Source organism: Prinia subflava, chromosome 19 (assembly GCF_021018805.1).
Source record: "Prinia subflava isolate CZ2003 ecotype Zambia chromosome 19, Cam_Psub_1.2, whole genome shotgun sequence".
In the NCBI taxonomy this organism is placed as follows: domain Eukaryota; kingdom Metazoa; phylum Chordata; class Aves; order Passeriformes; family Cisticolidae; genus Prinia; species Prinia subflava.
Genome location: NC_086265.1, coordinates 9,788,387 through 9,805,106, shown reverse-complemented (window position 1 = coordinate 9,805,106; position 16,720 = coordinate 9,788,387).

Sequence of the window (16,720 nt, the reverse complement as noted above, 5' to 3'; positions counted from 1 at the left end):
CCTCAGCCCTTCTTTTTCTGAGCACCCCAAGGAAAGCGAAATCCTTGAAGGAAAATAATTTCCAAACCTCTCAGAGATAAAAAAAAGTCCCATTAGACTAATTTTTAGGATGCAGGGAGGAGAAAGCTTAAGCTAAACAAACTAGTGGAAAAATTGATTTATTAAAGTAGTTGGATGCTATCAGGACAGCAAGCAATTTCCTGCAAGCACCACAGCCCATTCTACTAGAACAGATCTGTCTCACCTTCCTGGCAGTGTTCCTTCTCCCTGCCCTGCTCCCAGAGCAGCTGCAGTGCTGTGATCCCCTTCAGTGACCCATTAGCAGCCACGGCACATTTGCCATTGTGTAAGTGACAGCAGCAGCAAACATAACACTCTACATAAATTTTCGGCGGCTGCAGAGCGCTGTAATTAATCACAGGGTGTTTTACAGGCAGCAGGAGGCAGGGGAATGCACAAGGCTGTGGGAAAAGGGACACCAGGTCCCCCTGCTCCTGCCTGTCCCCACCCTGCCCTGCCAGAGGAGCCGAGGGCTGAGGCCAGGCAGCAGCTGGAGTCAAGGTCAAGCTCTGTTTCACAGCTGTCTTGGTTTGGAAGGACAGGTATCTGTCAGGGAAAACTGGAGCTTCCCTTGGAATGGAGAATGTAAAAACCCCTCCCTCTGAATTATTATAATTTTGCAATTAGGAGCTTTCAGGCAAAAATATAGGAATAGGAATAACAGTTCTTTACTGGGAATATTAAAAATACAAATGCAGTAATTCAAAAAAAGAAAAATACTGAGCGAGTAAACAAACAAAAGTCCTAGAATACCCTGACAGAGTCAGGAATATGACCTGACACCCTGTTGGGCAGGGTGTTGTAAGCAGCCCAAATAAATCCTCCTGCAGTGACAGATGTGGTTCTGTTGGAGCAGAGATGATCCTGCAGACAGGTTCAGTGGTGGTGAGATGAGTCCGGTCTTCCTCTGGGAATCCAGTGGAAAAGAGGAATGTCTGGGGTCCCTGTGTCCTCATTTTTATCTGGGTAGGGAATGGTTGGCTCCTCCTCACTGGGTGGAGCATCTCCCAATGGATGATGGAATGTGTCAGGCACTGGTGAGCCTCAATGGCCCATGAACAGAAGATATCCCCGAGGGTGGGCAGTGGTGGAAGAGATAAGAAACACTGCCCCACCTGGTTTAACAGCTGGTTTATTATCAGAAGGCATCCACCCTCCTCCCCTGGAGTTACAAGAGATAAAGAAAAAAGAAACCATCCCCCAACTGCTTTCTACAGATGAAATGGAATATACCTTTTTTTTGGTTACATAACCCAAGACAACAACTCATCCCAGTTTGTGAGCTCCAGCAATCCCTGTGTCCCCAGCCTGCTTCGTTTGGGCACATCCTTGATCAGCAAATGAACAGCCCTTGCTGTTGGTGCGTGTAAAGTCAACCCTGCTCCAAGCCCACTCCCTGCCTCTTCCCTTTTCCACACTCCTGAGGATCCAGCCCTGCTGGCACAGAGCAGGAGCAGGAGGGAGGGACAGCTCTAAACACCCTGAACTGGAGCCCTCCAGCTCCTCCCTGCAGACAGCAGCGCTCAGCTCCCCCTCCCTCCTCTGCACTCCCCTGAAGGCTCCTGTGGGGTGCTGGGTCCTGCTGCCCGCCCAGCAGCTGCACTCCTGGGGATTGCTTGGCAAGCCCCACATTTTCCCGATGCGGGACACAGGACGTGCTGCCAGCGTGCCTTCCTGCCCTGCAGCTGCATCCCCAGGTCATCAGCAGAAACAAAGGGATTATCTTGGCCCTGGGAGAAACCTCACGTGAGCCTCACACCACCACTGCTCCAGAAAGTCCTCAGGGACCCTTGAACTCACCAGGATGGCACAAATGGCAAGCTGGGAGCCTGCAGGGCTTCTTCAGGGGGAGCTGGCAGCTGCCTTGGCCCTCTTCTACTCCTGTCCTCCCTCATCCAAGGACAGTGGCTCACATGGAGGTGTCCTCCTGCTTCAGAGGGCACTGCCCTCACCTGTAGAGACAGAGAAAAAACCAGGTTTTGTTTCCTGATGGTGAACAGAAAACTAAACCCCTCAAGAGTGTGGTAGAGTTGAAGTGTCAGCATTCACCCTGAGCCCTGAAATCAACCCACCTGAGAGAATCCTCCTCTTTCTCCCTTGCTTCAGCTCCACTCCCTGCTCTCTCCTGAAGTCTTGCATCCCTCCTGCTCTGACTGGCTGCTGTCTCTGAGCAACACCACAGCAGTCCTGAGCAGAAGGGGGAAAAAAAACATATATATATACAGCAGCCTTTGAGCCATGCTTTTAATATTTCATCTTTCTTTTTCTGCCAGAAGAAAGGAAATTCCTTCTGCTGGCTGGGCTGCAACCTCAGCACCACAGCCCTGAGCCCCAGACAGCCCTGGCTGCCAGCCCCTGCAGGCAGACAGGGAGTGCCAGGCTCATCTCCCACCCACCCAAACCTCTCTGCTCCCACATTCCCTGCTGCCAGTCAGGACTGGCACTGAGGGGGCAGGCAGGGCTGGGCAGCTGCCTCAGAGCTACAGAACTCAAGATATGGCAGAGAACATGAGCTCCAGAAGCCACTCAGATGCCTCCATGGCCCAGTTCTGGTGGAAACTTATCCGGGAAAGGTGAGAGGTGAGCAGCCACTGTGTCACCCCGAGTGACACCTGCCAATCCCTGCCACCACGCTCCGTGTCAGAGCCAGCCAACATCCCACCCTCACACCAGCTATCCATCAGGCATCCTCTGTGTCAAGCCAGCTTTTCTTTTTAAATTTAATGTCTGTAAAGTGTTTTGGCTTTAAATTATTCCGCAGCCTCCCTCAGTTTGGCGGCGCTTCCCCGTCTAGACAGAACAATCTTGTTGTCAGTGAAAGAGATTCGCCCTGACATCCCTGCCGAGATGTTGCTGCTGTTTTGTGGAAAGGAAAAGGGCTAAAAAGCTCATTCTTTACCATTTTGAGATGTGATTCCTGTCCATTCAGCTTCAAACAAACACCTCAATGAACAGTCCTGCTGTCTGGTTTTGATCTCTCTGTGTTAGGCAGTGGCACGGGTGGCTCAGCATCAGCAGGATCCCCCCTCTCCCACTGCTGCTTCCCGTGTGCCTGCCCTCCTGGGAGCCAGGAATTCCCCCTCCCCTGCTATCCAAACCCACCTGCTTTGGCTCTCTCTCTCCCAGGCTGCAGAGCAAGGACTGGAGTGTGGAGATCCCTGTGGCAGCACAGTCCCTGCTCCAGAGCCTGGATCCTGTGAGGCTGTAGGACAAGCCTTGGATGGTTGGATGGGAGATGCAGGAGAGCCATCAGCAGCCTGAAAAAGACATTAAACCAAGTCAAAATATACACCAGCTTTGTTGCCAAGGCTCTGACAGCATGAAAGACTACAAATACTTTATTTATAATTTAAAAAGTACTTTCTCCCTTGTTCACCAAGGCAAAGATAAGGCAGAGTGAGTGTTCAGCAGCACCTCGTGTCAGCCTGTGAGCAACAGAGAGAAAACAGCCTGATCCAGCCAAAAATAACATCGTTCCCCTTTTGCTCTGCCAGTGACACATCCTTGACGCCTGCAGACAGAAGTGACAAGTGCCAGCTGGGCACCTTTCCGTCTCCTCCCTGGTAAGACAGCCACCCACGTGGCAGCAGGGAGGAGATCTCCACCTTGGGTGGGCATTCCCTGCCCGGGCATCACCCAGGGGGAGGCACAGCCCCAGAACCCAGCCCCCGAGGAGCTGGATACACACAGGAACACAGGAACAGAGGGCTCTGTGTCAAGGGCAAGAGCCCAGCCCCAGGGATGCTTCTCAAGAATGCCTGGGGTCAGGGGGGCTGGGAAGAGCTGAACACATCACCAGGCAAATCTCTAGGATGGCAAAGGATGACCCTTTGCTGATTAGCTGATTTCATTCCTGAAATGCTCCTGGAGCTCCAGGAGGTGCCCAGTTCAGAGCAGACTGGCTCGACCCTCCTGCATTAACATTTAATCCATCACACAATAAATCAGGTGCAAAAGCAGCATGCACAGGAGGAGACACCCACCTCTAAGGAGTCAAGCAGAAAAAACGCCTCTGAATGTTCAAGTGGGAAAAATGAAGTCGTGAAGCCAGAAGGGCTCTCTGTGCTCTTTGCACAGGCACCCACGGCCAGCAGAGCAATGGAAGAGCTGCAGCAGGAGAAGCTTCAGGGCAGCTCCACACCCACTTCCCACCCTTCATGTGATGGATAACCTCGTGAATTCATCCCTGTCCTGACCTCCACGGAGATATGGAAGTTTCCTTCCCGCAGCTCTGGCTCTGTCCCATAGGGAACAGCAACCGTGGCTGTGCCAGAGCCAAAGCCCCACATTTGGAGCAGCCTCCAGCACACCCACCCCAGGCAGGAGCAGATGGCCCCGGGCTCCAGGGAGGCAGAGCAGAGCGGGGGAAGATCCCTCACCCATCCCAGAGCTGTGCCAGAAGCAGCCCCAGGGACTGGCTGTACCAGGGAAAACAGCACCAGGAAGGCACGGCAAGCAGCAGATGGATGTGGCCTTTCCTGGGAGCAGGAGACCATCCCACACACGATCCTCCACAAGCACAGAGCCCGTGGATGGCTCAGAGCATCCCGCAGCAGCGCTTTGGGCCTCTCCCCTCACCCACAGCCGTATTTCACCAGCCCATTAATTCAAGGAGGTTTTGCCCCAGATCTGGGGGACCAGCAACTGCTCCTTTGAGGTGCCTGGAGCAGCTGCTCTCTGTGTTGATGGAGAGCTGAGAAAAGTCCTCTCCTCAGCCCCTCCAGCTGCAGCGGCCCTGCTGATGCCCAGATCCATAACAAATGGAATTACAGCTCCAGCGGAGTGTTTGCTGTCCTCCCGGGATGGAGGTGTTAATGCATGGGCTGAGCTGGGGGAGTGAAGCGCTGGCAAATGATGCAGAAAGCTCATTAGCACATCATTAATAGCCCTGAAATTGCCGTGAGGGCCTCTGGCAGCTCTCCCCCCCCCTGGGTCGGGGGGAGCCATGGTCGGGGCACCTCCGTGCCTGGAGCCAGCGCCTCCACACGGGGCATTCCCAGGGGAAGGGCACTGGCTCTCTCATCATTTGGAGCTCATCTGCTCCAAATCCAAGGACTCCGGAGGAGCCGCGGGCATCCAGCACACGAATTTTGCTGCTGCGTGCTGCTACTGCCCTCTGCGAGGAGAGGCAGACTGTGCCTCAGTTTCCCCGCCTGTAGGGAGGAGCTGTGACATCTCCCACCCACCTCGGTGAAGATCTCCTGCTCTTCATCCTCGTTCTGCCCTCACGGAGCTCCAGTGGTACCTTTGGGGGTGTTATAAATGCATATTATATGATTGGCTTTTCGCAGATATTAAAATGAATTACCATTAAGAAGTTATGCTGTATTCATATAGTTTATTTTAGTAATACTCAAATGTAGTTTTTAGGTTATAGCATAATAATAAAATAGAAACTATGTTATGTAAAGATGCTTTTGTAATTAGCTTGAGAAATAGAGAAGAGAACCAAAGATTTTTTTTTTCACAATATCCTAGCTGGATAAGAGCAGCAACAACTCTAAAAAGGCTCCGAGGAAAGATTTATGGCATAGCCCAGGCAACAGTATGGAGTCGTGAGAAGGGCAGATTTAAAGATGGAAGGGAGAAGGGGAGGAGAAACACCTAAAGTTTGAAAGGAATGTTTGAATCATGTATGTAATGTATTAATTCAACACACTAGCGTTTTTAAGGGATGAGTCTTTTGTTAAGAGGTGTACCCAAATAGTGAATCCCATGTGAAGGTACCCAGGTGCCTGTAAAGGAATACTTTTATTCTTATTGTCTCCTGAATGTCTATTTGCTTTTTTTTTTTATTAAACTTTTAAATTTTACCAAGTGAACCTCGTTTTTCACTGGGGGGTTTTCACACAGTTCAGAGGTGCTGCCTGAATTTCCAAGGTGACCCAAGCACTTTAACCCAGAATCCCAGAATGGTTTGGGCTGGGAGGGACCTTAAAGCTCCTCTCATTCCAGGGACACCTTCCACCCAGCCTGGCCGTGGGTATTTGGCACAGTTTGGGTGTCCCGGTGCTCTCTCCAGGGGGAGATGGGTGTGGACACTGCTCGGGGCAGGTCTCCTCCAACACACCCCGAACCAGCTCAGGGCACAGCTCGGATCAAAGGAACAATTCTGCTCTCCCAGAGCTGGGGCAAAGCCTTCTCTGTGAATTAATGAGCTGCTAAAATGCTGCTCCTGAGCCAGAAGGGGGCATGGGGCAGGAGCAGGTCCCGTGTCCCACCTTTAAGCCCTGCACCACCGTTCCACTTCGCATGGCACCTGCACTGAAGGGATTCAATGACTCCTGAGAAATGCCAAGCCAAGAGGCTTTTAAGAACTCCTGAACCGCCTTTTTAAGAGGCAGGGCACATGTGCAGCTAATCCAGTCTTAAAACTAATGATTTAATTTGCCTTTGGAGAAGCAAACCAGCATAAATTAATATCTCCCAGTAGTATAACACAAGCATGTTTTATCTAGAGATTATGTTGATTAAATCATCAAGTGCCATAATCTTCCCTTCGTACCTCAATAAGCTGGAGGGAAAAAAAATCCCTAAAAATGTAGATACAGCCTTCTAAGTCACAGGAGGGAAGTGCATGTTCAACTCCAAGCAGAGTGAGCACAGGAGATTGCCCACCCTGGAAGAAGCTGCTCAGCTGGTGTGGCACCAAGAGGCAAAATAAATCTCTGTGCTCCTCATGGAAGAGGTGCCAGGAGATGCAGGAGCTCCGGGGCAGCACAGGAGCTGCACTTCTGGGGTTTCATTCTGCAAATGGAGCTGAGGAGGTCAGGTCTGGCTCCTCCAGGCCGTGGATCTCCTTTCAGGACACAAGACACCAGGGCCATTAGTCACGGGAGCTGGAAATTCCAGTGGCTCAGACCCACCATGGAGGGACAGGGGGAAAAGCACAGAACCCCCTTTAAAGCATCTCCCTCACCTCGTTTGTGTTTGTTCCCACTCACCTGGTGCTGAAGGGCTAAACACCCACCCTGATGATTCAACCAGACCTACCTGGACTTTTCCCACCTGCTGGGGGTGGCTTTCCAGACAAAGCCGGTTCCTGCAGGACTCAGCTGTCAGATAAGCTGGTTTTACCAAGGATTGTCTCCAGGTGCTGGTGCCCAGGCACTCGAGCTGCCCTGGCTTTGTGTGCTGGCTGTTTGCATTGCTGGAGAGCCCTCGGGCCGCCCACTTCAGACGAACAACACCTTTTATTCCGGGCCAATTCAGAACCTCTGGCGAGTCTGAAAGCTTCCCTGGGGAAGGACAAAGGAGCTCGTTAAGAGGAGGTGTCCAAGGCCAAAATAACATCTCCAACCACAGAAAGTGCCTCCCACGAAACAGCAAACTCTAAACGTTGTTTGTGCTGGCACCAGCAGCAGGTCTCCAGCAAGAAACGTGGATTTACAAGGTCAAACCTCAACGTGAGCAACACAGACTCACCCTGCTGGTCCACCCCGGTGCTTATGGAATAAGTGGTTTTGCACAGAAAGGGCAATTAACAGATGCTGTTTAATTTGGTTATTGGCAAGTTGGGGCAAACAGCGAGAACCTGCCAGCAGTGCAGGCACCACAGCTCCTGCCTGTTTCCTCACAAACAGGGTGATTTCTCCACTTCTGTAAGAGCTTGAGAGCCTTCAGAAGAGAAAGGGCATTATTTCAAAAAACATTTTAAAACTGACATGAAGTTGTCAAGAGGAACACTCTGCTGAGTGTCTCAGGAAGAAAACACATCTCCATCCAAACACTCTATCCCTGGTAGGAAAAATACACATTGTAAAGGATCCATTTTGAAAGCAGGCTCTTTCTGAACATGGGTTTTTCCTCAGGGAGGAGACACTGTGTGCTGACTTGCAGCATTACAAATATGGAAGCTTCAAGAAGTTTCCTGACTTTTTTTAAAATTATTACTCATTTCTGTGGTCCTGCAAACCTGCCTGGTGATTCAGAGAACAGAGTTTGTTTCCATGAACACCATTAAACTAAAACTCAGGCCCAAGCCTTTTTCTCCCCTAGAAGCAAACCTCCAAGTCTTACTGACTTCCCTAAAATGCTCCAGGCAGAAGAGTGTAATTTAAGAACAATTCTTCACATCCTTCTGGTGCAGTTTTACAGTAGAAATAACCTATCTGACCCTTTCCCTCTGAGAGTGTCTCTGCCTGTCCAGCTCTGAACAGCATTTCCCTTCTAGGCTTTATAACCTCTTCAGTTCAATTAATGGGGCCCCCAAGAGCCTGGGGACTCCATTACTCCTAAATGAAACATCTTCAAAGACATTAATGCCACTTCTCTTCTGCAGGACCCTCATTCCAGGCAAGCTTGACATTTTGACAGATCTTCACTCTCTTTTTCACCGAGGAAATGCACCATTACACAAGGTTAATTTTTTAGGATTGATAGAAAATCTCTTCCTCTAGGTAAACATAAGACAAACATCTACACACTGTGTGGAATGACATGTCAAGCCACTTGGTAAAATCAGGTTATCTGCCAGGAACAAGCCTGACAAATCCTTGGTACAGATGTCTTTCCCCACTTTAAACTGCACACAGAGGCCTCAGAGTTCAGAGGAAGGGAGGGGGTCCCCCTCATTGATCATCCCCATCCTGCCTGTGCTTCCACCTCCCTGCTGAGACAGCTGCCTTTGGAAAGGAGGATTTGGAGAAGATATCCAGAGGAAAACCAGACAAAAAACAAAACAAAAATAAAACAAAACAAACAAAACCCCAAAAAAGCCCACAACAGGGAGGTTGCCTGACCTCTCCCCTTGCTCCTGGGGCTGGGAGAGTGAAGCTCTCTGCAAATGGCACCTGTGCCATGGGTCCCCCTGGCAGAGGATGCTCAGCTCCCAGTGACAGTGACCAGCAGAGCTTTGTCACTCTGCTGCTGCTCATTCCCCAGGAGAAAATTCCACTGAGGGTGTTGCTCCTTACAGACCCCACCTACAAGCATTTGTTTTCTGGGTTTGAATACATTCCCCTCTCCCCCCAAGCTGGGAGGAGAAATCTTCCACAGGAGATCAAAACCCACAGATGTCAGACCATTTCTCTCCCTCTCCTTTTGCAATCCTTTAGCTGTTTGATGCCCTGGGGGAGCCAAAAGTGGCAGGGAGAAAGCCCATGACCCCTTCAGGATGGATTTTATTGTCTTTAGCTATTGAGTTCCACCTTGGAGAGTGAGCTCCTCCTTTCCAAGGGCCACAGGTCCCCTCTGAGCTTCATCTAAAATCTGTATGGGCATTGCCATTCCACACTCAACATCCTGGACAAACAAATGATGAATTATCCCCAGGGAGCTGCCATCTGTCAGCCGCTCACGGAGGGATCTGACAAACAGAACATCCCCGTGATCTGCACCGACTGCCAAGGGAAACGTGCCCTCTTCAGTGGTTTGTGCAACCAGATTCTCACACTCAGCTACCAAATGCAGCTGGTAATCCCAAAATCAGCCCAGTCACCTGCTCCAGGGTGAGCCCTGGCCTGTCCAGCTGCATGGAGAAGGGGTGAGAGTGTGACACTGAAGAGATGATGTGCTCAGAGGTGTAGGTGAACTTCTGACATAGCCAAAAACCTACAGCAAAGCCTTGAGGAAGGTGAAGTTGCCCTCAAGCCCAGAGTAAAAGCTGAGTTGAGGAAGGAGAAAGTAATTTCCAGCTGAGTTACAGAGCCAGCTCTCAGCCTTTGGCTGATCATTGCTCTCCTGTGCCTCAGCCTCCTCGACTGAGTCATCAAGTTTGTTCTCATTTACTTCTCTCTGTACAAGCCTTTGAGATTTGGTTTGAAAACCACTACGGGGGTAAAATCAGTGGCGAGACAGGCAGCAGCAGGCACCGGCTGCCCTTCACAGCAGTGCCCAAGCAGGAAAGGAGGATGCTCTGCACTGACGCTGGGCTGGCTCCTCCGCCCGCTCTGCTCAGCAGCCGGCGATCGCCACAGCAACAGCAAAGAGGAGAAAAGTGTTTGTCCGGAACGGATTCGGTTGCCTTTAAGTGGATGAACACAGGAGAGTTTGTTTAGAAACGCCAAGAGCAGGTCGGTGTGAAATTGGAAACGCCGGAGGAGTTTGGCTGGGTGAGCAAGGCGTGGGGTGAGGGGATGGAGCACTGAGGCAGGAGTGGATTCCCAGCGCTCAGGAAACCTTGTCAGCAATGCACACAGAGCTGCTCCCCCCGTCCCCAAACCCCAGCACAGCGCCGAGCTCCAGCGATATGCCCTCCCCAGCGATCTGCCCCCTCCCCAGGGATCTGCCCCCCTCCCCAGCGATCTGCCCCCTCCCCAGGGATCTGCCCCCCTCCCCAGCGATCTGCCCCCTCCCCAGGGATCTGCCCCCCTCCCCAGCGATCTGCCCCCCTCCCCAGGGATCTGCCCCCTCCCCAGCGCTGCAGCCCCAGCCCCGCCGTGTGCCCAGCCAGCACCGGGGCAGGAGGGTCGAGCAGGAGCCTCTGCTCCTCCCGAGACCGTCGGAGAGGCTCATTAGAGCAGTTAATGGGGCAGGAGCAGCAGCCGCCCAGTTCCATCTGTAACATCTGCCCAGAGGAGCGGAGCGCTGGCCGCAGCAGCAGGGACACCGCGGGTGCCGGGCTGAGAGCGGTGGCACATCCCAAAAACACAGCAGGGAAAAATCCCATCTTCCCATGAGCAGCGAGGCTCTGTGCTCTGATGATGATGGTGATGATGATGATGATGGCTGGGTTAAACGCCCAGGCAGCAGAACTCGCCCTCACCGCCTGCCCCTTGCAGCAGGAGCTCGGGATGTGTCTGCTCCCTAAAGGAGAGCGTGGGAAGCAGGGGGAGAGCTAAAGGATCGCTTTGAACAGCCCCAGTGCTGTGATTGTCCCTTTGCAGCACACAGGGGGCACTGACAGGCAGGGTGAGGGCTGGGACACCTCCCCGGTCAGGGTGAGACATGGGGTAAGAAATTAGAAGGGTATTGATTAGGAAATAGACATTTAGATGATGCATACTGTGTAATATCTGCTGCATTTCACTATACTCACCCTCTGGGAAGGAAAAGCAGGATGTATGAGGACACCATGAAGGAATGCAGGGATGGACAATAAGGAGAAGGACGACCACCAGAACAGGATGCAATTATCCTAAACCTCAAGGATACTGAGATAGCAAGACTCCCTAAGTTCCTAGAACTGAGATTGGACTGACCATCTGGCTTGGACTGTGACTAAAGGACTGATAGAACAACTAGCATAGGGAAGAGGAACAGGGTGGAGCTGGGGAATAAATATGCATAGGGGGTATTGTTAAACTTAACGCATGTGTAACTTTTAGAGGATAAAAGAGAACGCAACAAATGGGTCGGCATGCACGACCTTGATAGAGATATCCTCCGTGCATCCAGCTGCTGAATAAAATACACACCTACTTTAAAACTCATCTCGCCTTTGAGTTTTAGAGTCTTTCAAGGGGCATCACCCCAGTGACAAACCCCACACCCAGAGCCTGCCTGGCCCTGCACCACATTCCCCTTCAGCTGAGACACGACATGGATCCAGGAACTTGGCAATAAAAGGCTGCAGAAGCAGAGAAAGGTTCACCATAACACATTAATGAAATGTAGCAATGCCTCAGAGTTTAAGTGAACATGCAGCAGCAGCGTGGGGCAGGGCGTGCAGCACGGCACGGCTGGGTGGCTGAAGGAGAGGGCTCGAGCCTCTGCTGGCCTGGCTGGCTGCATCCATTAATTCATCCCCGTCAGGCAGGCAGGAAATGCTCCCACCAGCAGCACCTCCCTGCTCTGCCATTCAGCCCAGGAGCAGCAGAGATGCAGCAGAGCTGAGCATCATCGAGATGGAGCAGCTGCCAGGCAGGATGGATGGGGAGAAACGCCTCTGCTCGGAGGCTGTGCAGGTTATTGATACCTTTGGTTGGCTGACAAGATAAAGAGGCACTGCAGGCCTCAGGAAGGCCACAGCCAGTGTTTGAGGCTGTTCACATCCACTACAGGGCCCGTGGATGAGATTCCCCCCAAGGCCTGTAGCGCTGGGGTAGCAGAGGCTGGCACGAGCCAGCCCAGCACATCCTTCATGCTCCCTTTGGCTCCCGTGGGATTTCAGGGCTAACTGAACCTTCTGAATTCTCTGAGAAAGCCAGATGAGCACTGAGAGGTGCTCAGCCCTGCTCACTGCTCCAGAGACTCCTACTGCACTGGGGATCCCCTGGCACAGGGTGCCCAGAGCAGCTGTGGCTGCCCCTGGATCCCTGGAAGTGCCCAAGGCCAGCCTGGACAGGGCTTGGAGCAGCCTGGGACAGTGGGAGGTGCCCCTGCCATGGCAGGGGGTGGAAGATGATCTTTGAGGTCCCTTCCAACCCAAACCATTCTGTGATTCCATGATTCTCTCCAAGGACAGTCCAGGATCTGCCTTCCACCTCCAGACACACCACACAGACAGCCCAGGTGGGAGAGCACCAACACCGCAGCTTGGCAGCCCAAAATATCTGCTAAATACTCCACAGCACCTGGAAATGGCAGAGAAGCACCTGTGTCTGCTCAGATGGATGAAATCCTCCAGGAGCAAGGCCCTGCTGTGGCAGAACCACTCACTGGATTGCCACCAATTGTCCCTTCCTCGGAACAGACAAGAGTTTATCCAACCTCAGGGGACAGACACTGCATCTCTGTATTTCACCCAGACTTTCAAAGCTCTTCCCAAAATTGTTATTTCAATGAAAGAGGAAACAAATCAATAGTTTTGAATTCTCTCAGGGGAAAACGAGACCAAGAGGCTGAGGGTTGTTACCAGCCCTGCCATGTTTTATTTCCCTTTCCTGAACTGCAAAACTGCAGCCTTGGTCCCAAATGAGACCTAATCAATATTCTAATGCGGAGATCCCATCACAGACTGAGCATCCCTGGGTCCCAGGTCAAATTCTCCTTCGTGTCTCAGTTTTCCAGACAGTCTTGAACCAATTGTTTTAGCATTTTCCAATCTCAATGGGTGAGATTTTTACCACCCCAGAAACCCTTTCCAACAGAATCTTTGCCTCCTGCTTTTCTGCTCATTTCATGCAACTGCTTTACATGATTTAGTATCATCAGTATTCAGAGCCTTCCCCTTCACGTGATGCCTCATGATGTGCGAGGTTTGGAATGTTTCTTCTCTAATCACATCAGAAAAAAATATTCCTGTGGCTATTTAGGCAGTGTAACTAAATTTTAGATCATGGGTAAAAGGCTATTTCTTCTCCTAAATGAGTAATTCTTCAGTGTTAACAGGAACTTGACATGATCAGCAGCTGCCTTCAACTGTGTGACAGAAATCAATCACTCCTTTATCAAACACCCTGAAAAAAAAAGAGGGAAAAGCCCAAAACAAACAAAAAAACTTGACTTATCTCCTCATTTAAAGATGGAAGCAGACATGGAGCTCCATCCATGTGTCCTGAGCCTGTCCTCCAAACCTATGTCAGACAATGCCACCAGTCTGTTCACTAAAAACCCCTTCAGTCACCAATTCCAACCAGGATTTAAACCATCAAGCAGAAACCTTGACTGAAACCACCAATTTTCCCCCTAGATTTGCATTTGTATTTTTTTTTTACTGCTTGTTAGCTCTCATGACATGGGCTGGCCATTAAACCTGCAGAGATCTGCAGGCAGTGACCACCCTCCAAAGAATCCTAAACTCAATAAAAATAAGGAGCGTTAATAAAGTGAAATAAAAAATGTACATTTCATCTCTATTCTGCCTTTTTTTCCCCCCTCTCAAGATTCGGGGCAGAACATGGGGATGCAAATTAGAACTAAATGAAAAATGACAAAAGCTACCTGAGGCATCCAGAGAACTGATAGCTTTCAAATGTGAGATTGATGGAATAAATCAGCAGCTGCTTCCCGTGGGTTACAGCTCTCGCTTCCAAAGCCCTACAAATGCCTGGCTTTGCTCAGAGCATTGCTATTTAAGAACCAAAGGCTTAAGTAACTCTTCCAGTGCTGCTGTTCAGCATTTTAATTATGTGAGGGGAGTAGAGACACCCATCCTGTTTAGATATACACCATGGAGAATATTTTGCATTTGTTTCGGCACCTAAATGTTATTTAAATGTTGTTCCCAAGGCTTCTCTGAGCCACTCTCCCCCTTCTGCTTATTTATTAGCATCACATTGGAGGGGGAAAAAACCTCCAAACATTTTGGGGTAGTTTTGATTTTCATAAACCCAAGCTGTTCTTCACAGCTATTTAAAAATTAAAATCAGTATTTTACAGAAAAGCATTCTTGCTTAAGAAGGAGGAATCTAAATAAACAGAATTACTCTACTGTAAAGTGATAGGCACTTAAGTATTACAAGATGTTTTGGCATCCCCAAAGTTTGAGCTGATGTTAAATATTAAAGGGGTTTTCCACATTCAGCAAAATATTACAATAGTGGAATTCTTTAACCATATGAGATTTGAAGTTTCAGTGACAACAGGTTTGCAATAAACCATAGAAAAACAAAAATGTGCATTCTTCTGTTTTCTAAATACTTCACTATATATTAAATTCTTAGTTTTAGAATTGGGCAAACTAAAAATAGTAACAGCAAACCTTAGACACCCATTCAGATTTTCTGAATATTTCAGTGTTTGCTTCTGTGGAACAAGAACCCAAATGCTGCTTTTTCTTTTTTTCTGAAGGAGGAAGAACCTCAGTTATCCACAAAGCCATTTCTTGCTCTTTTAGCCTTTATTTTCTTTAAGTTCCCCAGAAATTTACAAAAAACAAGGCAAACAATTAAGGTTTCTGTCATTAAATCCCTTTATCTCTTTACACAATTCCAGGCAGAGCACATAAACTAAAAAAGCCAATTTCCATGTCCTTGGAAAAAGCCTCTTTGGAAACCTTTCTGTTGAGAATGATGTCAAACCCCCCTGGATGTTGGCTCCCTGATCTGGCTTCCTTCCATTGGAACATCTAATGGCTGAGGGGGGGAATATCTTTTTTATTTTACACATATCAACATCACAGTCCATTTCTCTAGGCAATAAAAAAAATGCTTAATATGACTCAGCCAACTGCAATTTAACCCTCAATAAAATTCTATTTTTGGCAGAAGGTTCACCTTTCTTTAAAATTACTGTAACGGCGAGTTAAAGCCATTTCCTAAATTTACTTTGAATGCTGTTCATAATGAGGATTAAATTGTTTCATACCTGCAGCAAAGCTGTTTCTGTTCAGAAGGCTGGGATCCTTCAAGACTGATGATAAGCAGGCAAAGAGCAGACAGAAAAGCCAATTTTCTCCTAGAATTCAAGCAAGACCTTGTCCATCTCCTTGAGTAACTTGTCTCTATTTTTCCAACCCGTGGCAGGAAATCTTCAATTCTTCAGCTGATGTCTCCACTCTTGATCTCCACATGCCTCATCCTTACCACAGAACTACTTGTGCATCCTTTTAGGATTAAAAAGAAATGCACTTGCTTCCCTGAGTGCACAGCAAGGCACTGCACTTTATCACTTCCAGCCTCACAAATGGCTCAGGCCATTACAGAACAGCTTGCCAGGATAAAAAAAACCAGGATACAATATTCATGTACTCTGTGAGACACATCTACTCTTTATGGTGATCGACACAGGCAAGGCAGACTTTCATTTCATTAAGAAACTGAGGATGAAGTAGCCTATAAACAAAATTCCTTCAGTGTAGCAGTTAAGTTTGAGCCTTATACAGCAGTAAAACCCCTACTCAGGGCTGCCAAAAGCAGAAATTAACAGTGCAAAGGCTGACCCAGGGGCACTGGGGGAACTGGCAAGGAATTCTGACAGAAGGAAGTGGTACAAACCTCACACATCCTTTCTGGAGGCATAAGAGTGGCGTGGAAGAGTGTGAGATCAGGGTTTGCCAACTTCCACGAGGAAGCAGTGGCCTGATTCACCATGGAGCCCTTCTCCCTGTCCAGCACTGACATCCCAGCCACACTTGTGTTAGCTCCCAAAATCCCCCCAGAGGGAACAGCAGATGGCTGCTGGCAGAGCATCTCCCCACCACTGAACACACGGCCCCAGTTACTCCCACAAATATATGTATTGATAAAGTGATACCGCCAGGAAATAAATCCTGCTACTTCCTCAGCACTTTTTATTATTAGAACGATGTTCATTTAAAGACTCAGTGACAAATCCTGTCTGGTACATCATCACCTTATCAAAAACCTGTGACATGTGCAGAGAATGTTAAGTTATATTAAGTGAGCTGTTAACTTGACAGAATCCAGCCTGCTGCGTTCTGCCTGCCTAAGCTGCAGCAGAGATGGCACATTGTCAGGGGGTGGGAAACTCCCTCTCCCTCCTTGCCACAGCTCCAGATCCACTCCAGCCTCCAAATACAGCAAAAATCAAGTCAGGTGTCTCAGCCACATCAGGAACTCAGCCATCACACTCCACTCCAGACCCACGTACAGGCATCAGTTTCTGGGATGTGACTGCCACCCAACTGCAGGAAAGGAATGGACTCCCTCCCTGGGCTCCATCCATCCAGACACCACAGGAAGACTGGATGGATGTTAACAAGAAGGCAGCTCAAAAGCAAAACCAGAAGATGCCTCAAAGTGACAGATATTGAGAAAGACAGAATTTACAACTTTTTGACTAGTGATCAAAAGGAGCACAGAGTTGTTCTGCACAGAAGGCAGAGATGTGACAGCACAGCCAGGGCACCGTGTGGCTCCTGCCAAGGAAGTCACAC